Source organism: Chiloscyllium punctatum, chromosome 3 (assembly GCF_047496795.1).
Source record: "Chiloscyllium punctatum isolate Juve2018m chromosome 3, sChiPun1.3, whole genome shotgun sequence".
In the NCBI taxonomy this organism is placed as follows: domain Eukaryota; kingdom Metazoa; phylum Chordata; class Chondrichthyes; order Orectolobiformes; family Hemiscylliidae; genus Chiloscyllium; species Chiloscyllium punctatum.
The window spans coordinates 41,838,853-41,866,498 of NC_092741.1; the positions used below are offsets into that span (position 1 = coordinate 41,838,853).

The window sequence follows — 27,646 nt, forward strand, 5'->3', positions numbered from 1 at the left end:
TACATGTACACACCACACACACTCCCTCCCATATATACATGTACACCCACGCATACATACCCACTCTCTCTCTCTCCCATACATACACATACACACGCACACACACACGCTCCCATATATGCACATACACACACACACACTCACTCCCATATATGCACGTACACACACACATTCACTCCCATATATGCACGTACATACACACTCACTCCCATATATACACGTGCACGTACACACACACACTCACTCACACTCTCACTCACTCACTCCCATATATACACGTATACATACACACACACTCACTCACTCCCATATATACACATACGTACATACACACACTCGCTCACTCCCATATATACACGTACACACACTCACTCCCATATATACACGTACACACACACTCACTCACTCACTCTCTCACTCACTCCCATATATACACGTATGTACACACCCATTCACTCCCATATATACACGTACGTATACACACACACACTCGCACATGCACCCCCTCACAGACTTCAGACACTCTGCACTCTCTACACACGCACACATACACTTTCTAACACTCACAATCCCCAACCCAGACAGACACACACAGACAAAGACCCACATGCACACATATATTTTGTGGGGTGAATTTGTACTTGCAGGGTTACATTGTACTTTGCTCAAAAACTGCATGCATTCATGTAGAACTGAGCTCAAAACTGCATGAATTTATGTAAAACTCCGTTATCTCACTTTTTAGATTAGAATCAATCTAAACATCATGGCATAGACAGAGAACACAGGGGGCCAACACCTTCAACATATTGTCTAGCTATCACCATTGTTAACAGCTAACCCAAGAATGCCACATTTTTTATAAAAAAAGGTTTTGTGATTTACAAAGAAGTGAAACTATCACTGTATTCTAACAGATGAAAGGCTTAACAGACAATCAATTTTTCAATATATAATTTCAGTTACATCACACTGTAAATTTTTGCTACCAATTCTGTGTTAGGATTGAGCCCTCCCATATTACCTGATGAAGGAGCGTCACTCCGAAAGCTAGTGTGATTCCAATTAAATCTGTTGGACTATAACCTGGTGTTGTGTGATTTTTAACTTTGTACACCCCAGTCCAACACCGGCACCTCCAAATCATTGCTGATGTAATGACAGCTAATTTGAGGACTTGTAAATCCTACATAGCGACAATGACCAGAATCTAATTTTAATGGTTCTTGAGTTGCAGGTAGATAGGATAGTGAAGAAGGTGTTTGGTGTGCTTTCCTTTATTGGTCAGAGCATTGAGTACCAGAGTTGGGAGGTCATGTTGTGGCATACAGGACATTGGTTAGGCCACTTTTGGAGTATCGGAAGGATGTTGTGAAACTTGAAAGGGTTTAGAAAAGATTTACAAGGATGTTGCTAGGGTTGGAGGATTTGAGCTATAGGGAGGGGCTGAACAGGCTGGGCTGTTTTCCCTGGAGTGTCGGAAGCTGAGGGGTGACCTTATAGAGGTTTATAAATTGATAAAATCTTTTCTCTGAGGTGGGGGAATCCAGAACTAGAGGGCATAGGTCCCTTTTATATCTTTCCCCTCTCACCCTAAACCTAAGGGGCAGCTTTTTCACACAGAGGGTGGTGCATGTATGGAATGAGCTACCAGAGAAAGTGGTGGCGCTGGTACAATTGCAACATTTAAGAGGCATCTGGATGGGTATATGAATAGGAAGGGTTTAGAGAGATATGGGCTAAGTGCTGCCAAATGGATTAGGTTGGGATATCTGTTTGGCATGGACGAGTTGGACTGAAGGGTCTGTTTCCGTGCTGTACTTCTCTGACTGACTGACTCTAATTGAGGAATAAATATTGACAATAACACTTGGGATTGCTCCCTGTTCTTCTTTGAACAGTGATATTTGATTCTTAACAATATATATTATTAACCATATACATTACTTATATGTAAGTTTTATTACTCTGGATGTTAAGCTGCCTAAAATGTCATTTTCCCTCTTAAATGCTGATCTTCCGTTATTTTGGCTATCATTACATTACTTGTTATTTTATTAGTTGAATTTTAGTAGCCTTAAAGTGATAACACCTCTGAAGTGTTTGAAACCATATTTGGATTATGACTCAAATAGGTTTGTATTCCTGGTGACTTATCAAACATGGGCATTATCCTTGCATTATCACATATAACACAATCATGATTGGTTACAATGCAACAAAAAAGTGCATTCATAAGTAACAATGTATTAGGACTATGACAAAGCAGGAGTGATGACTAAAGTTGTCTTAAATGAGGATTATTGAATGCATGTACAAGAAATATTAAACCGCGTAAGCGATTTTAATTAATAATTTTAATAAGGTACAAATGTAAATGCTACATTTGGATATTTAGCTATCATTTTGTTGCAGAGAGGTTAAACCTTTATGGACAGATGTTTTTTGTGAAATGAGCAATAAAGCTTATATTTGTGTATCACTGGGCATTGTTTTCACTTGGACATTGGTTGTTTATCTTTTACGTTTGAAAATAAATGATTACGTATGGCTAGAAGTAAATGACTGCAGGGAAATTATACATGAGTCATAAACCAGTAGAGATGGTCTTTCTAAGTTTCTTTGCATGTATACTCCAGCATTGCAAGTTAACAATTTAATTTGTGATTACTTGGCTGATATGGACTTAACAACACTGGCATAGCAGCTAAGTTGGAATGTTTTATAATAATAAAAATTATAAAACATGTTTTCCCTGGAGCGTTGGAGGCTGAGGGGTGACCTTATAGAGGTTTAGAAAATTGAAGGGCATGGATAGGATAAATAAAGTCTTTTCCCCAGGGATTGGGGAGTCCAGAACTGGAGGGCATAGGTTTAGGGTAAGAGGGAAAGATATAAAAGAGACCTAAGGGGCAACATTTTCACGCAGAAGGTGGTATATGTATGGAATGAGCTGCCAGAGGATGTGGTGGAGGCTGGTACGATAGCAACATTTAAGAGGCATTTGGATGGGTATATGAACAGAAAGGGTTTGGAGGGATATGGGCCGCGTGCTGGCAGGTGGGACTAGATTGGGTTGGGATATCTGGTCAGCATGGACAGGTTGGGTTGAAGGGTCTGTTTTTGTGCTGTACATCTCTATGACTATATGGCTATATATCTACATGTTGTACGTTTTCTCAGATTTATATTTCTTTAGAGCTGTTTTCTGTGCGTACAGAACTGAACTGACATTCTCCTTCTTTGGGGAGTTTAGATCCAAGGATCACAGTCTGGATATGTGAGGTAAACCATTTAGGACTGAGATGAAGGAAAAATTTCGAAGTGCAATGAACCTGTGGAATTCTCTACTGCAGAAGGTTGTGGCAGTCAAGTCATTGAATATATTCAAGAAAAAGAAAGTTTTAGATTTTAAAGGAATCAAGGGATATGGGGAGAAAGTAAAAATATGACATTGAGGAATAGGCTCAAATTGAATGGTGGAGCAGGTTCGAAGGGTCGAATGGCCTGCACCTGTTCCCAGTTTCTATGTTTCAAATGAAGGGGATATACAGTAGTATTCTCCAGAAATCTACTATTCTACAATGAGGTAAGAATAGTGATCTCAAAAGTAGCAGGTTCTTTAATAAAAAGTTGTCATAACATTATTGGATTCCATGTTGTGTTCGAAAATGATATTCTCTAGTCACAATCATTTACACAGGATGGTAATCAATTAAAAAGACCAATGGCATAATGGCCTTCATTGAAAGGAGATTCAAGAGGTGAAGCTAAATGTAAAAAAAAATCATTATCTAAATGGTGAGAGATTACAGAGATTGAGATGGAGAGATCTGGTTATCCTAGTATGTCAATCACCAGAAGGTTTGTATGTGCAGCAAGTAATCAGGAAAGCTAATAGAATGTTATAGTTTATTGCAAGGGGAATTGAATATAAAAGTGGGGAGGTTATGTTTTAGTTATACAGGGTATGTGTGTAGTACAGGCCATGTACCTACAGAAGGATTTTAATGCATTGGAAGCAATTCGTAGACAGTTTACTAACAGATTAGGCCTAAATTCTCTAGAGTTTAGAGTCTAAAGTAGCTCAATTGAAACATATCAATTCCTGAGGGGACTTGACTGGGTGGATGTTGAAAGTATCTTTCCTCTTGAGAGATTTGAGAACTATGGGTCATAGATGTCCCCTTATTTTTAATCTATTTAAAACAAAGTTGAGGAAGCATTTTTTTTTCCTCCTGAGGGTTAGGTGTCTGTGGAATTCCTTTCCTCAAAAGACAGTGGATGCAGTATCTTTACTTCCACTTTAGATATTTAAATAGATTTTTGATTAATAAAGCAATGAAAAGTTATTGAAGGTGTGCAGGAATGTAGAGTTCAGATCAGCCATGATCTTAATGAATGGCAGAACAGGTTTGAAGGACCAAGTGGCCTATTCTTTTTCCTTGTTCATGTGTTTGTATCATTGTATGTTCGTGTAATATGGTTTTCTTCACTAACAGGATGCTGCTATGAAGTCAAAAAACCTACCACAAAATTGTTAAAACATGGAGATAGTCAGCTGAACCAATCAAACTTTGTATCTCTGTACTCGCAATAAAGTAAAATTAAAGCCTCCGTTGACCCCAGTGGTTCTGAACTAGACTTTTTAAATAACCAATCCTAGACTTTGTGAATGAAAAATTCCAGACCCTGATTTACATCTTAAACAAAAGACTTGGCAATATATTTACAATATTGTAACTTTAGCAGTGCAAAATTAAACAGCAACATAATTTAATTGATCTATGTTTTAAAATGACAAACCTTTTTTCACCCCTATTCACAAAAGGCAGACGGACAAACGCAAACAGTTCCAGAATAAATAAAATCACAAAACTGGTCAGACTACATAAGTGGTTTTCACAATGCCTTGTTCAACAGGCATAACTGATAGTTTCTTGGTTGATGATCTGAAGGTATTGATCAGGGTCAACTTTACTGTTCACTCAGATAAAGGCAGTAATGGTTCGAACTTAGTCTTTTTTTTGAGCTTTCCAGAGCTGCACATGGGAGGTTAGGCAGGGAGCTTTCAAATCTTCATGCTGTAACATCAACAGCCAGATTTCATCCAATTCAAAGTCTCTGACAGATCGACTGTTTCCTTCTCAAGGTTCCAGTTACCATTCAACACCTACCATCTGCTTGAGCATAAGGTCTTTTCTAGACATGCTTGAATCAATTCCCAGGGACTGATCCCATTATTTGCCAACTTCTTCACTCTGATTAATCATGGTGCTCTTCCCTGGTGATGAAGTGATTGCAGAACCTTTTGATAAAGAATTAATCTGCAATTAAGTTCCAGGCCTCACCTCATGAGTAAACAAAAGCTTTTTTAAATTTTCCTTTTAGCCTGTGAATTTAGATTTTTGGTCTCAGAATATAGGAAAGTGGAATTGGGAAAAACGTTCAGCCAATGGTGGAGAAGAGTTGTGGGTCCACATGGTCTACTTGTTCTGTTTCTGGTGTTGTGCTCCTATGTTTTTGAATGGTACAGTTTTCAAAGGGGTTAAAGGGACCATTGGTACTGAGGAAATTTCACTTTTGAAAGTGAATATGGTGGAAGAGACTGTTCTCTAAAGTTGAAGCTAAAAGAATTGACGGCATGTTATTAATCTAGTTCAGAATTTGGCTGAGCGACAGGAGACTGGGTCAACATAAGTTCTCTAAGTCTCAGAATTACTTTTGCAAACTGTATTTGTTAACGACTTTTGGTTAGAATGTTGCACATACATTTGTAGAAGGCACAATGCTAACTGTGAGCAGTGTGGAGGGAAATGTAACTTTTGAAAGTGCTGTTGATTGGGTAAAATTGTGGAATGTATTCTAAAATGTAGAAAATGTAAGGCCATTCACTTTGCCCCTCAAAGGTAAAAAAGAAAATGTGGAGGAGGGGGGTAGGTGGGCAGGTCATGTGGCTGTGTGCAGGAGGAATCCACTCACTAAGTTCACCAAAATGTCAGAAACAGCTACAAAATAATTATGGCTGATGGGCTACTTGCATATAGAATCCCTACAGTGTGGAAACAAGCCATTTAAGGCCAACAAGCCCACACCAACCCTCCGAAGAGTAACCCACCCAGACCCATTCCCTTACCAATGCACTAACCCACACATCCCCGTACACTATGGGCAATTTAGCATGGCCAATTCACCCAAGCGACACATCTTTTGGAGGAAACCAAAGCACCCGGAGGAAACCCGCACAGACATGGGGAGAATGTGCAAACTCCACACGGACAGTCGCCTGAGGATGGGTCCCTGGCGCTGTAGGGCAGTAGTGCTAACCACTGAGCCGCCATGCTACCCCAGTATGTGCATCTAGAAAGTCAGAATATTAGTGGACAAAAGTGGTCTTGTTATCACACCTGATATATGGTTAGTAGCTTTGGGCAAGACACTTTAAGAATGATATGTTGCCCTTGGAGGGAATGAACTATTGATTTACCAGCATCGGTTCCAGGGGCGAAATTAAGCGGAGCAATTAGACAAACCAGGTTAGGTCCCTGGAACTTTGATCAAATGACTCCTCGAATGTCTAAGCTTTTTGTCTTTTGGTTAAGATCAGTTGCATGTTCCAGGTTGCAAGTCATCAATTCATCACTGAATTAGGATTTGGAATGAACACGATTGAGTTGAGCTACTATTGGTGGATGTCAATACTGGTTTTAGGCCTAATCTTGATTGTTATCATTCAACCTTTCACCAATGACTGCTGGAGGCACCTGAGCTCCATGCCAGGGAGTCCACAATAAAGTTACGTCAGATGAAGACATGCTGTTGACCAGACCTACTTCATGAAGAGAATGTTGCTCAACCTCTGAGATTTCCAAGCTCTTGATATTGAGCTGGCTGGATTTCCATAGCAGGGGATACAACAATGTAATATTCAAGAATATTGTGGAATTCACACAAATGATGAAAGCCTTTGAAGAGAAAGGAAGTCAGGAGGCTCTCTCTGTTTGCACTGCTAAACCTCTGTTTACTCTGCTGTTATATTTGTCAGGTACTTTCATTCAGATGTACAACACTCATGTCCTTTAGCTGATGGGCTCATATTCCTCAGCAGGTGCATACAGCTGGATGGAAGTAGCATTAAGTCAATGGATCCATTTGGAATTGGGACCAGTAACTGACGAGTCAAGATAGCCTTGAAGATGGATGCCAAAGGACCATTTTCTACCTACTTCCTAGCTCTGCCATTGGAAGAAGTTAGGGCAATTTAGTGTAAGCCAAGCAGCCCAAAGTGTGTCACAACCATAGCAAAACCAAACTTGTGGCAGTAGACTACACTATAAACCTTTGCTGAAAATGCAGGCAGCAGAGGCAATTGATCAAGAACTTAAAGGAGAAAATGTGCTGAAACCTATCGCAGGGAGACAGACCACCTCTCTAAGACCTGCCCAAGAGGCAGTGCTAGCTTATACACAAATGACCAAAGTTGGGATTGCAAGCAATGCTGACTGAAATGACTTTGTGATAATGCAAAATATTTGTGATTCTTCTGGTTTCAGTTCCATCACTGCAGGTGAACTCCAGTACTGTGACTCAGTTCAATAATGTGAACTTTAGTCCCTTCCCTCACTTGAGCTAACTTGTTTGACTCTGTAAGGATGTTTATAGGTAACTCATCCCCTACATTTTCTGCATGTACAGCCAAAAGCATTTTGCTTATCACAAATTTATTTATGAGTATGTAAATTTTGTAAATCACTAATATTTTTATGGAAGATATCATGATAGTATGACTAATGTTATAAGCACTTCCATAATACCCAGTCTGATTACTGGAAGGTCAACTTATGAATTTTCAATTTCTGAATCATTTTTCAGTTGTTGTGATATTTTATTTTCACTCTATTTGTCTTTCACCCCTCGAAGTACATTTTTCTTCTGGCTTTCTTGTCATTCTACATCTAACATTAAAACATGACACACTTTTTCCACCTGTCTAGAGGACTGACTGAATAATCCATATAATTAACTTTCTATTTGATTTGATAAATTCCACCGAACCTTTCTTTTAATTGTTTCTAGAGACAGGTAATGATGCTAATACCTTATCTCCTGTAACAAAATTCTGAATTTTGTCTTTTAACTGCTCCAGGTTTTGTTGTTTATCAAGCACTGTTCAAATGTTGTTTAATCCACTTGCATGCTTTGATTACTTTTTCTTTCAAACTTAAAACATCGCCTGAAAACATAGTCTTTGAGCTTTGATTTATGAATTTCTCTTTCATTAATTTAAAGGTTTCTTTTCCCTCATATCCATATTTCAGTTCCAAAAATGTTTTAGGACATCCCTAACAGCAAACAACAGCAAAGGAATTCCTTTGTCCCAATTATTAGGAATAACTTCTTATCCTAGTCTTCAGAGTTTGATGTCATCTTTCCACTACTCCTTGAGATCGTGAATTATAAAATGATGTTATTTGTTTGACTGGAGTAACAATATTTGTGCAGAAAATATTTCTACTCTTAATGAAAGAACTATATATATTGGTTTTATTTTATCTACACTTCAATTGCTGTAGTTTTTACCTGCACTGAAAAGTTGTAAAGCTTCAGAACTTAGAAGTTAAACTGAGACCCTGCCTGTTTTTCAGGTGAACATAAAAGATCCTGTAATAACTCAGAGTTGTGTTCTCCCTAATGCTAAGACAAATATTTATTCCTGAAACAACAGAACTTAAAAAAAAAGGGACTCTTGTATTCAAATTGACTGCTATGATTCTCACGTTTATAATCATGACTGCCTTTTAAAATGACTTAATGGACCATGAGAGCTTCTGGGATTTTTGGAGGATTTGAAATATAAATGCCAATCTTTTTACTCTGTTTCTATAATTGCAACTCATGTAAAATGGAGTTGGTTTAGTTTAGTATCTGAATTATATCTTTTTGTGCTATCAACCATTTTCTGTAAAATGAATCTTTCTTTGCGTTCATACCATTTCTGCCTGATTAAATTAGAATTTAATTATGCGATGATTCTTTTGTGCACAACATACTGAAGTATATAACACATCTCTGCATATGGCTATGCATAAAATTCTGTGGAGTATACTTGTGGTTTATTTTTTCCCATCTAAAATGTAAATATAATTTGCAGTTTAGTTCTTGTGGTATTGAAAGCTTGATTATTTCTTGATCCACTTCCCCTTAGGAAATATCCACTGGCTGTCTTTTCTTTAATTCAAGAGAAGTGAAAGGTCTGGTCACTAGGGCATACTACTTCTATGTTCTTTTACAAAAGGCTAGCAATGATGGGCTGTGCTCTGAATTATAATGCAGTGTGGGAACGTACATAATGTTGCAGAGCTCTCCAATGTCTTCAAGTGCCCAGTGTCATTAATAGTTAGACTTGTATTCAAAGACCTATGCGTTCCACTTTTTCACTTGGAGCATATATTGCTTGAAAACATTATTTTGCTAACATTATTTTGCTAATTTATTTTTCAATAAATTGTGCTAGGTTTAGGTTAGAGAAAGAATAAAACAAAGCTTAAAAATAATCTAATTCAATTATAACCAAAAATAGCTGCAGCAATTCTCAAAGCAACTTAACTGTTCTTCAAGTGTTTGAGTTTGTAGTGGGATGAGAGGTCCCTGGGGAACGTGCTGAGTTGTTGGTATGGCAGTATATTGTGCTGACATATTGGTTTTAGTTATAATGTCATTGTTTTACTATGAACAATGTCATAATAGAAGATGCAAATCAAATTTCTTTTACATATTTAATTCCGCACGCACTTGACAATAAGCTGCATTCTTATTGGGAAAATCGCATAAAGAATGACCTCCTTGTAAGATGTTTTGTGAAATCACAATGTTTGTGATACTCTTTTATCAATCCTGCTGTGCACAATGGTATGATGCACCTGATGCTTCACTTAATTTTTCCCAGTTTCAGTTCACAGCTGCTAGTGATAACTTCAAATTTCAACGTTTCATTGTTTTTGTTGAGGTCACAGTATTTATGTTGATAAGTCTTTGTTTCTTCTTGTTGCTAAGTATTAGATGATGTGCATCTCCTTCGTTGCCAATGATGTCTAAAACAAATGCTCACAGACCTTCCCTGTTATAATAGTAATACAGCAAGCATAGGAAATATGCTGTTGCCATACTTTGATCTTTTCAAATCGAATCTAGTGGGACAGCTTTAGTTTTTGGATGAAGTGATGTGAAGGAGAAAATGGATCTCTGTTTAGCAAGGTAAAGTTTGAATGTCAACATGGCTTTGTCAGAGATCATGCCTAAAGAATGTGAATCGTTTGGGGAGGTGATCAAGTATGTAAATGAGGGTAGGGCAGTTGATGTAGTTCATGTGAATTTCGGTAAGGCCTTTGACAAGGTCCCATATGGAAGGTTGATAAAGAAGGTAAAGATGCATGGAATTTAGGATAACTTGGCAAACTGACTCCAAAACTGGTTTAATGTCAGGGTTTGGTGATTGTCTAGTGGTAGTGTCACTTTGTTAATCCAGAAACCGAGGTAATCTTATTGGGGTCTGGATCTGCTGTGGCAGATGGGGGAATTTGAATTCGATAATAATCTGCAAATAAAAGTTTAATTATGACTATGAAACCATTGCTGATTGTCAGGTAAAATCCATCTGGTTCACTAATAGCCTTTGGAAAGGGAATCTGTCATCCTTATCTAGTCTGGACTACGTGTGACTCCAGGTCCACAGCAATATGGTTGACTCTGGATGGGCAACAAATGCTGGTCTAGTCAGTGATGTCGACATCCCATAAATGAATTTAAAGACAGACAGACAGTGGTGATAAAAGACAGTTTGTGTGTCTGCGATTAGTGCTTTTATTGTTTTCGATATTAATAAATTATGTACATGAGAACTTGGGATCAGTGATAGGTTTGCGGATGACACAAAGATTAGCTGGATGGTTGAAAATGAGGACCAAGGCCTTGTTACAGGGGTATAGATGGGTCGGTCAGTTGGCCAGATCAGTGGCAGATTGAATTTAACTCTGAAAATTTGAGGTGATGCACCATAAAAGAAGCATCAAGACAAGGGAGTACTCAATGAATGGCAGGACCTTTGGAAGCTTAGAGGAACAAAGGGATCTTGGGATGCTTATCCACAGATCCCTCAAGGTGGCAGAACAGGATAATGTAGTTAAGAAGGCATGCGAGTGATTTGCCTTTATCAGTTGTGGCATAAATTATAAGAACCAGGAGGACATGGTGGATATTTGGTTCGGCCATTGTTGGTGCAGTTCTGATCACCACACTGTAGGGAGATGTGATTGGAATAGAGGGTGTGCAAAATAAATTCACCAGGATGTTGCCTGTGATGGAGCATTTCAGTTGTAAGGAGAAGCTTAATTGGCTCTGGTAGCTTTGAAGCAGAGAAAGTTGAGCGGGGAGCTTATTGATGGATATAAAACTGAGGGCACGGTCAGACTGTAAAGAAAGTAGCTGTTCTCTTTAGTCGAAGGGTCATGAACAAGGGGGCACACTTTAAAGCGAAAGGGAGGAGGTTAAGAGGGGATTTGAGGAAAGGTTGTTTCACCCAGATGGTGGTGGGGCTGTGGAATGTACTGCCTGGAAAAAGTACTTTGAACATTTGAATTGTCATAACATTCAAGGTTATGGGCCTAGTAGAGCTGATACAGGTAGTAGTGTAATATTGGTGGTAATTACTTGATGGGCCGAAGGACCTTTTCAGTACTATTCTATGATAATTCAGAAAAAAAAAGCTACAGTCAGTTTTGTCTGCAGCCAGCACCTACAGACTGGATTCTTTTTATCTGCTACACACTACAAGTGTTGCATCTAATACATTTAGTCAACCAGCTGAAGCAGCACTCGAATAATCCTATATCACCTCATTGTTTATCAGCAAAAGTAATAACTTGCATTTATATATATTCTTTCCTCATTCCTCTGATTTTGATTGAGAGAAATGCAAGGAATCTGTCCATGTATCCTGGTGGCTAGTTTTCTGCTGTTTGTCCAGTGTAGTGTTTGTTACAGTTCTTGCGAGGTATTTTGTAAAGTATGTTCGTTTTGCTTGTTGCGTACATAGGGTCTTCCAAGTTCATTAGCTGCTGTTTTAGTGTGGTGGTGGGTTTGTGGGCTACCATGATGCCAAGGAGTCTGAGTAGTCTGACAGTCATTTCTGAGATGTCTTTGATGTAGAGGAGAGTGGCGAGGGTTTCTGGATGCATTTTATCTGCTTGTTTGGGTTTGTTGCTGAGAAATCACCTACACAGTGTATTCAAAAAGAATGATTACCCAAGGAACACAGTCGCCAATTTCTCAAGAACAAACCCAAACAAGCAGATAAAATTTCTGTGTAAAGACATTTCTGTGCAAACTCTTGTGACTTGGAAGCTTCATAAATAAGAAACCACCACTGCTGAAGTTCCCTAAACTGAACTAGGTACAAAATACTTGGTTTGCCTGCTGGGGAAAAAAATCTGTTCTATCTCCTGTCCTGAACTTTGTATTCTTCTGAACTAACATGCTAATGTAAATATTAAATTATTTCCTTAATGTGTTTATTCTACCTGACATAAATCCAAAACCACAAGCAATTTGTGCACTGACCTCACAAGGGCTTTCCCAGGGACTTAAGTATAGTCACTTATCTTCTTGGAACTGTTTATAGTAGAACCTCGATTATCCAAACGAGATGGGCAGGGAGTATTTTGTTTGGATAATTGATCATTTGGATAACTGGAAATACGTGGTAATTTATGAGTACTGGTTATCCAAACATTTTTCTATTATCCTGGAATGCACACCATAATGTAATTTAACCAATAACTGATCTATCACAAACAAGTGGTAAATTGAGTGCCTGTTATTGAACATTTCTCCAGCAATGCACACCATAATGCCATTTAACTAATTACTAAATTAGCTGAGTTGCTAATGCTGTTTTTACGGGACCTTGAGATCCAAAATTTGGATAATCTGATGTTCGGATAATCGAGGTTGTACTGTAGTTCACTGTCCAAATGACTTTTAGATCAATATATTAAAACAATTCACGGAACTGACCTACATCTATTTACCTGTAATGTATATTTATAAGATTTAGGTTTTAAAATGCATTTGCCGTCATGCTATTGAACAGGTAGCAAATGTAACTAAGTGACTCTTCTTGGGTTCTAAAATCACAGGATTTTACCATTCTTATTTTAGCCAGGGTCTAATTTTCTTTGTTCATAGGATGTGTGTCAAGGTCCATCCTAATTTAGGAATATATCTCTCTAGTGCTGGTGTTATAATTCTCTTTGTAACAACACTAGAGATGTCCCTATATCCCAAAGACTGCAGCAGTTCAAGGCCGCAGCTCACCACTAGCACCTCCAGAAAAATTAGGGATCAGTAATAAATGCTGGCATAGGCAGTGATGTCCACATCCATGGAATGCATGAGATCTGCATACAGGAGCTATTTTTAACATTGATCGTGGTAAATTTAATGTTCTGTTCTTCAAGTGGGGCTGTTGCACGCACAATTACAGTTAATCAAACTTCAGACCTCCAACATCCAGTGGTAACATTGTTGGAGTCATAACTTAGTAGGCCCTGGGGACAAGGCTTCAAGTCCTACCAAAGTAGATGATAGAATTTAAATTAAATTAATATAATTTGGGATAGATGCTAATCTTAATAATGGTATTCATGACAACTAGCATTGATCATTGTAATAGTCTATCTGGTTCGTTAATGTCCTTTAGGGAAAGAAGTTATTATTCTTACCATAGCCTGGTTAATTACCCTATGGATAGGCAACAATGCTGGAGATAACCACATTTAGTGAAATAATACTGAAAAATGAAACATCACTTCCCCAACCCCACACCAAAGAAGGCATACAAATTTCCAGCATTATTTTGAAACCTATTGAGGATTATTTGGAATTGAAATGCAAGTATGATGAGGTTTGAGTTAAAATATTCCTGGATATTTGAAGATATCTTGACTTACATTTAAGGGGAATGTGAATCTGATTTCATGCATGGTCATATCCATGTCTTCAATGATAAGTGTGTTTATGCAAAGGAACAGAATTGAGATGTTGCAGGCTTTGGCATTTATTCATTTCTATAGCTGAATGGAGGAAAAACAATTGACAGTAGTTCCTAATTTTATTTACTTTAGATAAACATTTTTTGAATGTTCTCAAAAGGTGCAGATAAGATGGAATATATACTCATTCTAGTTTGAGTCTATTAATTCATTTATATATTCTAGCTGTGTAACAGAGTTTGTTGTGGTTTTTTTTTAAATGTAGAATTATTTCAAGATATAGTGGACTGCCACTTTTCTGATGCTGGTAAAGCAAATCCATACACCTGATTGATGTGTGATTTTATTACTTTTCTCCAAATTCAGTTTTAAAAAAAAGTCCAAATATATTGTTTATCTTTAAAGCTTTTAATCCACATCGTTAGGCTTTCTACCAATCCAGAGCTGCAAGAGAAGATAGCAACTGTTATAAATTCAGTATTGACTCGTGTGAGAGCCAAGCCTTTTTTTAAAATTTGAGCTTATTCCATAATCAATTGCCAGCCATTTAACATTCAGGAAAATCAAAACTTTTATTTAAAAATAAGTCACTGTTTTGCTCATAGCTTGAAGTCTGTGCATAAACTCTGTGTAAAGCTGCCAGGTACAGTCATTGGACCAAACTGTTCTGTGCTGACACTAGTTACTTACAGGTGTTCAAAAGTTGATTTACTTTCATCCTTCCCTGGAAAAATACACAGCACATCCAGGGTCTAGAACTACTGTATAATATTTTCCAAAATTAATTTAGCCACCACAATGTAGTTTGTGATAAATGAGGGATTATACTATTTTGTGTCATCTAGTTTCCATTATTACCTGTCTAGTCATAGAGAATCATTTATGATGTCTTCCCTTCCTGCTCCCACACCACAACCTCTGGTATCCCTGAATATCTGTATTTAGTGATCTACAACTCCTCATACATGTTACCCATTGAAAACATCAAAAGTGCACTATTAGTTTTCACTTGTAAACTGATGACGTCCAACTCTAAACCACCAATAAATCTCCTGGTACAGTACTGGCAATGTTGTTACATTATCTAGCATCCAATATTGGATGGGCAGAAATTTCTCCAATTGAATTATTGTTTACAGTCCCTGCTTCAAACTCTATTCCCAAACTACTGGCTCCATCATTCTTCCTTGATAGCAGACCAAGAAGAAACCAGTTCATTTGTAACCTTGGTGACACATTTGATACATACAAGATTTTAACACTCAGCTGACACTCTCATTCATCCCTTCATTGCCTCTAAACCAGACTATTCTAATGCATTCTTGGCGCACATCAAATTCCCCCACATTGTCCCCACCATAACTTGATATTAAGCAAAAGTCAACTGTCATGTCTTAACTTGGACCCAAGTCCTTTTACCCATTGCCCCTGTGCTTGTTAACTTGCATTCCTGCTGAAACCCTTCCATGGCCTCATCCTTCCCTACCTTGGTCTCTTCCAACCCCACAACATGCTGAGACATCAGCACTCCTCTAATCTTTGGCCTTTTGTTGATCTTAATTACTTCAACAGTACCTTTGAATCTATGCTGTGGAATTCTCTCTTTAAATCTGCCGGCATCACTTTCCTCCTTCAAAACATTAATTAAAACTTGATCAGGTTTTTGGCAAACTGGTATAATATTTTCTTTTGTGACATGCTGTCATCTTTGTTTGGTAGTGTTCCTATGAAGGACATCAGGATGCTTTTATAATGTTAAACACATATAAAAATAAGTTGCAAATGAAATATGCTGTTTAGTTTGTACCAATAGAATGAAATGACAATATCAGACTGTATTGGAAGGCTATTTTGTGATGTTTCCTGATGCTACAAAATAACCTGTGGTATGTTGAGTCATCCAATTGAAAATAAGTTATTTAACTCTACCTGCATCCCCAAGGATTGAGTAACTCTATGATTTTACTGTGTGTTTTGAGATGCTTCAGCATCTCACCATGAGTATATTTTAGATAGCTTGTTCTGTCCCTTACTTGCTAAACCATTGACAAGGTTTCTATTTATGGTAATAGTTATTCAATAGGTAGTATTTGCATGTAAGAGTGTTTTCCAGTGCCAATTTTATCCTGAACGTTGGGTACAGTTGTTGTATGTTGAGTCTTTGAGGGAATCAGGGGTTAATGGGATAAGGCAGGAAATTAGAGTTGAGGGTTTTCAGGTAGGGCATGATCTCATTTTATGGTGGAGCAGCCTCAAAAGGCCAAATGGCCTAGTTCTATTTCTACTTCCTCTGGTCTTTATTCAATTAAGGGGTGCTTAAACTTCATTCAAGTACTGAGCATTTGTGATATGCTGCTATTTAAAGACCAGTAAGAAATAATGGCAAGTTGATTTTCTGCAACACCTATTCAGCGACTCATCATAAGCTCAAATAATCCTGCATGTTTTACTTGCATGACTTTTCAACATTTTTCTATTTCTTTCATATACTTTTACAATCCATTTATCCTGATGCTCATTATGCCTCAGCTGAAGGGTGAATTTGAGAAGACAGGACCTTTGTGGTAACTACTGGATTAGTGGTGCTGGAAGAGCACAGCAGTTCAGGCAGCATCCGACGAGCAGCGAAATCGACGTTTCAGGCAAAAGCCCTGATGAAGGGCTTTTGCCCGAAACGTCGATTTCGCTGCTTGTTGGATGCTGCCTGAACTGCTGTGCTCTTCCAGCACCACTAATCCAGTATTTGCGTATTTGCTTTCCATCATCTGCAGTCATTGTTTTTACCCCTTTGTGGTAACGTCAGTCGATACAAGAATTGAACTTGAGCTGTTGGTGTCACTACATTGCAAGCTAACTGTCCAGCCAACTGAGTTAATCAATCCTACATTTCATTTAAATGCAAACACACAGATGTTCATTCACAAATAAAGCTCTTCAGACATATTATGGGTGGTAAGTGTAGTTAAAAGGGGACAAATTATATGGATAAGAAGCCAACTACAAGAGGTGGAATGAGAGAACGTGCTCACATTGTTCTGAGCCAGAGAGCAGTAGAAGACACTTGACTTGGTAGCTAATCTGTTGGAACTGTGTCTGCTCAAGTCAGAAGTTCTTGTTTTCAGAGTCTTTGTTACCTTTTCCATTCTGAGGGTGTGAAAGAGAAAGACTCGTCATTAGTTACGGTCTTTCTGGAGGTCTGAATGCAACTGCCTCTTTCTTAGCTCTGACAAACTGAAACTTAAAAGAAAAAAGTCCAAAGCTGTTCTTGGGAAGTTTGTCTCAAAGAATTAATTCCAGCTTCTCCAAAAGTTACATGACCACGTGTAATCAACAAATAAACAACATTACCGCCTTGGTTCAAATAAAATAGCTGAACACCAAAAGTGATGCATGAGGGATTGTCCTTGACATTGAAGCAGAATTTGAACAAGTGTGGAATCAAGGAGCTGTAGCAAAATTAAAGTCAAATTATCAGAGAGAAATTCAGGTTGGAGCCATACCGAACCCGAAGGAAGATGGTGTGATTGTTGGAGGTCAGTCATTCCAGTCCTGGAACATTGCTACAAAGGTTATTCCAGTCTAGGCCAATCATCTTTAGCAGCTTGATCAATGACCTCCTGATTTCCTGCTTAAGTTATATGCTAGCTTTTTGTGATTCATACACAAGAAATGTAAAAGTGCTGAATTCCAGAGGTGAGAGTGACCGCCGTAGACATCAAGGCCACCTCTGACCAAGCGTGGCATGAAGGAGTCCAAGTAAAACTGGAATCAATGGCTATCAGGACGTCATACCTGGAACGAAGGCCGATGATAGTGGTTGTTGGTCAGTCATCTCAGCTCCAGGACCCCTCTGCAGGGGCTCCGCAGCATGGTGCCACTGCCCAACCATCTTCAGCCACTTTATCAATGACCCTCTCTCCATCATGAGGTCAAAAATGGTGATGTTCACCAATGAGTGCACAATGTTCAGCACCATTCGCGATTCCTCAGTTACTAAAGCAATCCGTGTTTAAATGAAACGAGATCTGGACAACATCCAGGCTTAGGCAGACAAGCAGCAAGTAATATTTGCACACATTGGACATGGACATGGTCATTGCCTTACATTTATAAGACATGCCGTAATCACTAGGAGAAATGAGGACTGCAGATGCTGGAGATCAGAGCTGAAAATGTGTTGCTGGAAAAGCGCAGCAGGTCAGGCAGCATCCAAGGAGCAGGAGAATCGACGTTTTGGGCATGAGCCCTGCTTCAGGAATGAGGAACGTGTGCCAAGCAGGCTAAGATAAATGGTAGGGAGGAGGGACTTGGGGGAGGGGTGTTGGAAATGTGATAGGTGGAAGGAGGTTAAGGTGAGGGTGATAAGGTGAGGGTGATAGGCTGGAGTGGGAGTGGGGGTGGAGGGGTCAGGAAGAAGATTGCAGGTTAGGAAGGTGGTGCTGAGTTTGAGGGTTGGGACTGAGACAAGGTGGGGGGAAGGGAAATGAGGAAACTGGAGAAATCTGAGTTCATCCCTTGTGTTTGGAGAGTTCCTAGGCAGAAGATGAGGCGCTCTTCCTCCAGCCGTCGTGTTGCTATGGTCCTCCTCCATAGCCAGACCATAGCAACATGACATCTGGAGGAAAAGCGCCTCATCTTCCGCCTAGGAACCCTCCAACCACAAGGGATGAACTCAGATTTCTCCAGTTTCCTCATTTCCCCTCCCCCCACCTTGTCTCAGTCCCAACCCTCGAACTCAGCACCACCTTCCTAACCTGCAATCTTCTTCCTGACCCCTCCACCCCCACTCCCACTCCGGCCTATCACCCTCACCTTAACCTCCTTCCACCTGTCGCATTTCCAACGCCCCTCCCCCAAGTCCCTCCTCCCTACCTTTTATCTTAGCCTGCTTGGCACACTTTCCTCATTCCTTAAGCAGAGCTCATGCCCAAAACGTTGATTCTCCTGCTCCTTGGATGCTGCCTGACCTCCTGCACTTTTCCAGCAACACATTTTCATGCCGTAATCACTGCCCCTTGACATTCAATGGAGTTGCCATCACTGAATATCCTGAGGGTTACCATTGACCAGAAACTCAATTGGACTTATCGTAGCCACTGAGTTTATGTGGTATGGCATGTAACTCACCACCTGACTCCCAAGAGTCTGTCCACCTGCTTCAAGGCCCAAGTCAGGAGTGTGATGGAGCACCCCCCACTTGCCCAAATGGGTTCAGCTCCAGCAGCGCTCAAGAAGCTTGATACCATCAGGACAAAGCAGACTGCTTTATTGGCACCACATCCACAAAAATGGGATGGTCAACAAATGCTGACCAGCCAGCAATGCCCAAATCCCACAAATGAATAAATAAAAAAAACCCACTCTCTCTACCAGTGACACTCACTAGCAGTAGTGTGTGCTATCCATAGGATGCACTGCATAAATTTCCCAAAGATCTTTACCACCATCCATAACGCAACCACTTCCATCTAAAAGGACTGAAGAAAAATGCAAGTTCCCCGCCAAGCCACTCAATATTCTGTCTTGAAAATGTATTGTCGTTCCTTCACTGTAGCTGGGTCAAAATCCTTGAATTTCTTCCCTTGTGAGTCAACCTACAGCATGTAGGCTGCAATAGTTCGAGAAGGGCGACTCTCCACCACCATTTTGAAGGCAACCAGGAATGGGCAATGAATGCTGGCCAGTCAGTGATGCCCACATTCCTTGAGTGTATTAAAAAAAAATCCTTCTGTGCTGCAGCATTTTGAAGTCTTTCTCCAACTAAATAATATTGTCCCCTCTTCTTCCCGTCATTGTACATAACCTTACAGTTTTCCACATTTATATGTCATAGAGCCATATATTGTAGAAGAGGCACTTTGGCCCATCAAGTCTGTACTGCCAAAATGCACTACGATCTACGCAAGTTCTACTTTCCTGCAGTAGGCACGTAGCCTTGAATCTTATGACATTTCAAATGCTCCTCTAAGTACTTTTTAAACATTTGAGGTTTCCTGCCTCAACTATCCTTCTCGGCAGTACATTCCAGATTCCCGTAACCATTGGGTGAAAAAGTTTTTCTTTGAATCCCTTCGAAACCTCTTGCTTTACACTTTAAAATTATGCACCCTTGTTCTTGACCCTTTGACTAAAGGAAGCAAGTGCTTTCTTTCCATGACACAATCTTTTCCACCTCAATCAATCTCCCTCAATCTTCTGTGTTAATTCAGCTTCTCTTTGTTGCTGAAATGCTCCAGCCCAGGGGATATCCTGGTAAATCTGAGGATGCAATCATAGCCTTCTTATGATGTGGTGACCAGAACTGCACATAGTACTCTAGCTGTGGCTGAACCAAATTCTGTTCAGTTTCAACAACACCTTCCTGTACTTCTAACCTATGCCGTGATAGATAAAGGCAACTGTACTGTGTGCCTTCTTAATTATCCTTTTAACCTGTACTACCACCTTCAGGGATCAGTGGACAAGCATCCCAAAGGTCCCTCTGAGCTTCTAAATGTTCTTGCCATTCCTTGAGTACTCTCTTGTATTGATCCTTCTTCCAGAATGTACCACCTGACATTTATCAGGGTTAAATTCCATTTGCCATTGATCTGGCCATCTGACAAATGCATTTATATCCTCTTGTAACCTTACACTTTCCTCCTTGCCTTGCCCACCTAGCCAGCCTGCGTCATCCACAAACTCATTTATCATTGTGTCCGTATTCTCATCTACATCATTTTTGAATGTCATGAACAATAAAGGACCCAGCACTGATCCCTACAGTTCTCAACTGTACACTGGGCACCAGTCATGCAAACAGCCTTCTACCATCATCCTCTGTCTTCTGTCACTATGCCAGTTTTGGATCCCAACTGTCAAGATTTTGCCCACCACTTGCACTGTCTATATGTCTCAGTAGATTGTCATCATCCTTACCTCTTGCCACCTTCGCTATTTTTATGTCATCCAGCAGTTTGGCAATAGTAAATTTTGCTCATCTCATCAAAGTCATTAATATATGTTGCCCATCTCTGTGGCATTCCATTAATTATAGGTTTCCATTAATTATAGGTTGCCATTAATGCTCCCCTTAGCCCTATTCTCTGTTTTCTTAGTTAGCAAATTCTTTACCATGCTAATATGGATAACTTCCAGCATTTGAAATCCAAATATGTTACACCTATGGTTCACATTTATCCATTCTGCTTGTATTCTCCTCAAGGCATTTTAATAGACTTCTCAGGCATGACTTCCCTTCATGAAGCCAGTTGACTCAGTTTGATTATATATATTTCTATTATCTTTTATTTTCCCAATGACCGATTTAAAGTTAGCAGCCTTTTATTACCTGTTCTTGTCTCCTTTGGTTTTTGAACAAAGAAGTTGTCTTTGTAATTTTCGAATCCTCTGGGACTTTTCCAAAATTAAAGGATTCTTGGAATATTACTGCCAGCGCATTCACCTTATAGTCTGGGATGGCTGGACTGACTTTTTTTAAAATTCACTCGTAGGATGTGGGTATCACTGTCTCAGCCAGATTTTATTGTCCCTAGATGCCCTTGAAGAGATGGTGGTGAGCTACTGAAGTCCATATACTATATGTTGACTGACAATGTCATTAGTGAGAGAATTCCAGGATTTTGACTCAGTGACAGTGAAGGAATGGTGTTATGTTTCCAAGTCAGGATGGTGAGTGGCCTGGAGGGGAACTTGCAGGTAGTGGTGTTCCATTTATCGTTTGCCCTTGTCCTCCTTTTGCCCTGCTGAGTGTTGGCAGTGGAGGAATTGGATGCTTATGGCTATGGTGCCTGTCAAGTAGCTGAGTTATCCTGCATGGAATAAAATTTCGTGATTGTTGGATCTTCACTCATTCAGGCAAGTTGGGAGAATTCTATCACACTCTTGACTTCTACTTTGTAGATGGTGGACAGGTTTTGAAGAACCAGAAGGTGAGTTTCACGACATAACTGTTCTTAATTTCTGATCTGTTGTAGCTACTGTATTTCCGTGCTGAGTCCAGTTAAGTTTCTGGTCAATGGCAACCCTCAGGATGTTGACATTGGGATTGTGTCCATTGAATGTCAGGGGGTTGTGATCAGATTCTCTTACTGCCTTGCATTTATATACGCAGATATTACTTGCCAACTTGTTTGCCTAAGCGTGGATATTGTCCAGATCTTGTCGCATATGACCATGGACTGCTTCAGTACATGAGGAATCATGAATGGTGCTGAACACTGTGCAATAATCAGCAAACATCTCCATTTCTGGCCTTCTGTTGGAGGGAAGGTCATTGATGAAGCAGTTGAAGATGGTTGGGCCAAGGACACTACCCTGAGGAACTCCTGCTGAGATGTCCTGGAGCAGAGATGACTGAACCCAAGCAACCACACCATTTTTCTATGTGCCAGGTATGACTCCAACCTGTGGAGAGTTTAGCCCCTGATACCATTAGTTCCAGTTTTTTTGCTAGGGCTCCTGATGCCATATGGTTGAAAGCGGCTGTGATATTAAGGGCTGTCACTATCACCTCACCTCTGGAATTCAATTCTACTGTCCAAGTTTAAACTGAGGCTGTAATGAGATGAGAAGTTGAGTGATCCTGGCAGAACCAAAAATGGGTGTCACTGAGCAGGTTATTGCTGTGCAGGCACTGCTTAATAGCACTGTTGATGACACCTTCCATCACTTTCCTGATGATCAAGAGTAGACTCATGGGGCAGTAAGTGGCTGGGATGAACTTTCCTATATTTTGAGAAAAGGATATTCCTGGGCAATTTTCCACATTGTCAGGTAGATCCCAGTATTGTAGTTGTATTGGAACTGCTTGGATAGGGGAGCAGCAAGTTCTGGAACACATGTCTTCAGTACTATTGCCAGAGTGGTGTTAGAGCCCATATCCACTGTCTCCAACCATTTCTTAATATCCTGTGAAGTGAATAAAATTGGCTAAAGACTGCCATCTGAGATGCTGGGGACCATTGGAGGAGGCCAAGGTGGACCATCTGCTTAGTACAGATGGCGGAAGATTGTTGTGTATGCTCTAGTGTTGGGTTCATCCCTCGTTTTGGATAGTGATATTTGTGAAGCTGCTTCCTCCATTGAGTTGTTTAATTGTCCACCACTATTCATGATTGGATGTGCCAGGACCACAGGTCTTTGATTTTATCCAATGGTTGTGGGACTGTTTAGCTCTATCTGTCACTTGCTGCTTATGTTATTTGGCATGCAAGTGGTCCTGTTTAACAACTTGACTGGTTGACACCTCATTTTCAGATGTGCCAAATGCTGCTCCTGCCATGGCCTCTTGCACTCCCCGTTGATCCCCTGGCTTGATGGTCACAGTTGTATCCAGAGTATATTTTGCTCCCTTGCCATCTGTGTTTCCTCCAAGTATTGTTCCATCCATCTCACCTGACGAAGCGCAACATTCTGAAAGCTTGTGATTTCACATAAACCTGTTGGTCTATAACTTGGTTTGGTAGCCTATGACTTCTGACTTTGTCCACCCCAGTCCAACACTGGCACCTTCACATCATGGGTTTAGAAGAATGAGGGGTGATTTCATTGATACTGTGTTTTAAATTCTAACAGGACTGGACAGTAAAGACAAGAAGGATATTCACTATGATTGGAGTGTGTAGAATCTGGGGTCACAGTTTAAGCTATAAGGGTAGGTTATTTAAGAATGAGGTGAGGAGAAATTTCTTCACCCAGAGAATGGTGTGGAATTCGCTTTTTACAGAAAGTGATTAAGGTCAAGAGATTAAATGTTTTCAAGAAGGCTTGAGTTCTTAGTGATAAAAGGACGAAAGCAGAAATACTGAATAGAATGTTCAGCCATGATCTCTCTGAATGGTGGGAGGAGGCTTGAAGGGACAAGAAACTTACTTATGTTTTAATTTTCAATATTTCTATGTCTGTGCCTGTGCCCTTTAATTTATTGATGGGATGTGGGCATCACAAGCTAATCTAGTATTTATTGGCGATGTTGAATTGTCCACTTTCTATGGGTCTGGAGTCATATGTGGGCCATACCACGTAAAGGACATTAGTGAATCAGATGGCCTTTTCCAACAATTGGCAATAGTTTCATGGTCTTCACATGGCTATTGAATCCAGATTTTAATTACATTCATGTTCTACCATCCACCATGGTGGAATCAAACCCTGGTCCCAGAACATTAACTGGGTCTCTGGATTAATAGTTTCACAATAATACTCTTGCTTCTCAGATGCAACCCTTCAGATCCAAGGAACATATCGGCCTTTAGCCCCATTAGTTTCCCTGTTACTTTTTCTCTACTGATTATGATTAGATTTATTTTCTTTCCCCCTTTTGCACTTTGATTACTTTGTATTTTTGTGATGTTGTTGTGTGTCCCACTACGAAGACTTATGCAAAGTGTTTATTCAATTCCTCTGCCATTTTCTGGTTCTCCATTATTATTTCCCAATTTTAGTATGTTTCTTCCTTTTTAAGTACTTAAAGAAGCTGAAAATTGCTTAGTTTACCTTAATTTTTTTTTCTCTCTCTGCTTTTTGTGTTAAAACTTTTCCTGTCCTCTGTCTTACCATTAATCTTTACTAAAATTTGCTACTATCTTTTAACTTCCTGATTAATCATGGTTAGCTTATCCCCCTTACTAGAATCTTCCTTCTTCACTGGGGTGTATCTTTGTTGTGAGTCATGAAGTAACTCCTTAAATGTCTGCCGTTGTTCACCACCTGCCTTTCCTGGTAAATTCCTTTCCTAGTCCACTCCAGCCAACTCTGTCTTCATTCCTTTATAATTAACTTATGTCAGTGTAGGCTTAGAATTCAAGTTGAACTTTAAGTAAATGAGCTAGTGGTCAGTATTGTTGTCAGCTCTGGACAGAACCTGAGTGTGCAGTATGTTCTTTAAGTCTCACAAGCACAGCAAGATGTAGTCTATCCAGTGCTAATTTCTTGAAGAGAAATACAAACTTGTGTCTTTGAAGCACTGTCTTTGAAAGACAGTAGTGGTTATGGACAACTGCTTTTTCTGCAGACAGTTCCAAGAGTAGACATCCTTTTTCATTTTTGATTCCAACTCTATGGTCGCTGACTGCTCCTTTCCATTCTGGCTGTCACAATCAACTCTGGTGTTGTCATCCTTAGTGATTTCAATTTTCACCTTGGGAAAGGCATTCTGGATGAGTTTATGGAGATCTGTTTAGAAGTTCATTTTTTTCCAGGTTAGCATAAATGTAGTTAAGTGTTGCTTGCTGTTGGTCTTGGAAGGTGTAGCACAGGGACATGTATTCAGAGTGGCTCATTGGCAGGCTTGGAAGTTTAGTGGTGGTGATTTTTTTTCAGCATGAAATCAACACTAGAGAGGTGTTGTTCATCTCAATCTACCTGATCAATAGCTGGTGTAGGCAGCATTATATTCTGTCAAGCTGTCTTGCTGCATGAGACAAAAAACTGCAGATGCTGGGGTCCTGAAAAAGGGTTACACCCAAAGTGTTGACTTCGCCATCTCCTGATGCTGCCTGGCTTGCTGTGTTCTTCCAGCGTCTTGCTTGTTTTGCTCCACGAAGCAGACCTCACTCAGACATAGTATTAGATTACATTACAGTATGGAAACAGGCCCTTCGGCCCAACAAGTCCACACCGACCCGCCGAAGCGCAACCCACCCATACCCCTACATTTACCCCTTACCTAACACTACGAGCAATTTAGCATGGCTAATTCACCTTACCTGCACATCTTTGGACTGTGGGAGGCAACCGGAGCACCCGGAGGAAACCCACGCAGACATGGGGAGAATGTGCAAACTCCACACAGTCAGTCACCTGAGGCGGGAATTGAACTCGGGTCTCTGGCGCTGTGAGACAGCAGTGCTAACCACTGTGCCACCATGCCGCCCACCATGCCGTATTGATGTCTAATTTGACAAGCTCATGGACCACTAGGGTTGATCTTCGTTGGGGGTAACTATTGAGCATTGTTCTCACATTCCAGCAGACGAGCTTCAGAATTTTGAGTCTTTACTTTTGAAGCCAGGTTGAAAGTTTGCATTTTCTCTTGCAGGTTGTCCCGTTGACCAGAATAAGACAATTGGGTGTTGGGTGATGAACATTTGTTTGGACCAGCTTTTCTTAACCTATCTCTAATTCAGGCATAAGCAGTGCTATCCTTCAGAAAGGTCACACAAGCTGATGATATCATAGAACAGTACAGTACTGTACAGGCCCTTCAACCCTGGATGTTGTGCTGACCGTTTATTCTACTCTAAGATCAAACTAGCCTTCATTTTACGAACATCCATGTGCCTATCCAAGCGTTGCTTAAATGATCCTAATGTATCTGACTCTGCTACCACTGTTGGCAGTGCATTCCACATGCCCACCACTCTCTGACATCTCCCCTAAAGCTTCCTCCAATCACCTTAATGTTATGCCCCCTTGTGATAGCCATTTCTGCCCTGAGAAAAAGTCTCATCACTAGGTCATCATTAAATCAATTAATGGCCAGAACTGCCTGCATTCTAGAGTAGAACCACAGCTTCCAGCGTCGTCATATACTTGTTTTGCCCCATTCCAAATATTCAGCACGAGTTGCAGGTAGGGTAGACCACTTTACCTTCCTACCTGCTCAAGATATCTCGAAGATGAAGTACAGTTTGTGCTGACTCTTTGAGCCTGGAGTTCATGGTCTTCAAACCATATTTTGGATTCAGAGTTTCCCTGTCTGAGGTAGCTTGCAACCAAACTTTGAGTGACATGCTTTCCCTTGCTATTTTTATAAACAGCTGATAAACTGACAACAGTAGTCCATGGAATATGTTGTGGAATGCCTTTGGTCCATTTCATGATCATTTTGGTCATTCAGGCTGCTTGGAATCTTTCCATCCTTGCCATTATATTTATTAAGGAAGACCCCACCCAATTCAACATGCCAGGTTATTGCTGAGAGTCAGCTGCGAGTGTTGAGTGGAGATGAGAACCAGTGATTAAAGTCCATCCTATGAGTAGGGTGCAGGTAACTGAACACCACTTCAACCTTTATATGATTCTTTAGAACAATATTGATTTTTGTGCAAAGTAGGTGCCTGACCATACCATTGTAATTTTAATTCGCCCAGTTTCTAATTTCTAATAAAATAAACTGTGCTGCTGGGCAATGACAGTGGCAGAAATTTCTAATGGACTACTCAGAGATCTGGTATCCTTGACTTCCCTAGCATTTCTAAATTATGAAGTAGAAATTTAAAAAAAAAATTTTTAAATCTATCTTTAATGGAAACATCAATAGAATTGGGAAAGGCATGTTTTAAAATACTGTGCTTGATTTAAAGAATAAAATGTCAATTTTAAACTGGCCTCAGCATAAAATAGGAATATAAGAAATATCCCTCACTCTGGGTACTGATTGATCCATTCGACATATCTAACAAAAATCGAGCAAGTTACTAAAGTCATTGTTCAGACTTCAGAGTATCCAAGCAAAAAATAAAATGTTCTTAATGGACCTTCCAATGACCCACTAACATTAAGGAACCTGCACACTTAGCAGCAAAATGATGTAATAAACTTGAGGATATATAACACAGTGGAAGAAATGCTTCTGAATGTACACTTTTTTTTAA

At 39.9% G+C, this 27,646-nt stretch overlaps 1 protein-coding gene across 7 annotated transcripts in view; it reads left to right on the forward strand.

Annotated features, from left to right (window-relative positions):
• wasf1 (WASP family member 1) overlaps positions 1–27,646 on the forward strand; it is a 123,085-nt gene that overhangs the window by 31,695 nt on the left and 63,744 nt on the right. The gene's annotated exons all lie outside the window — the stretch shown is intronic.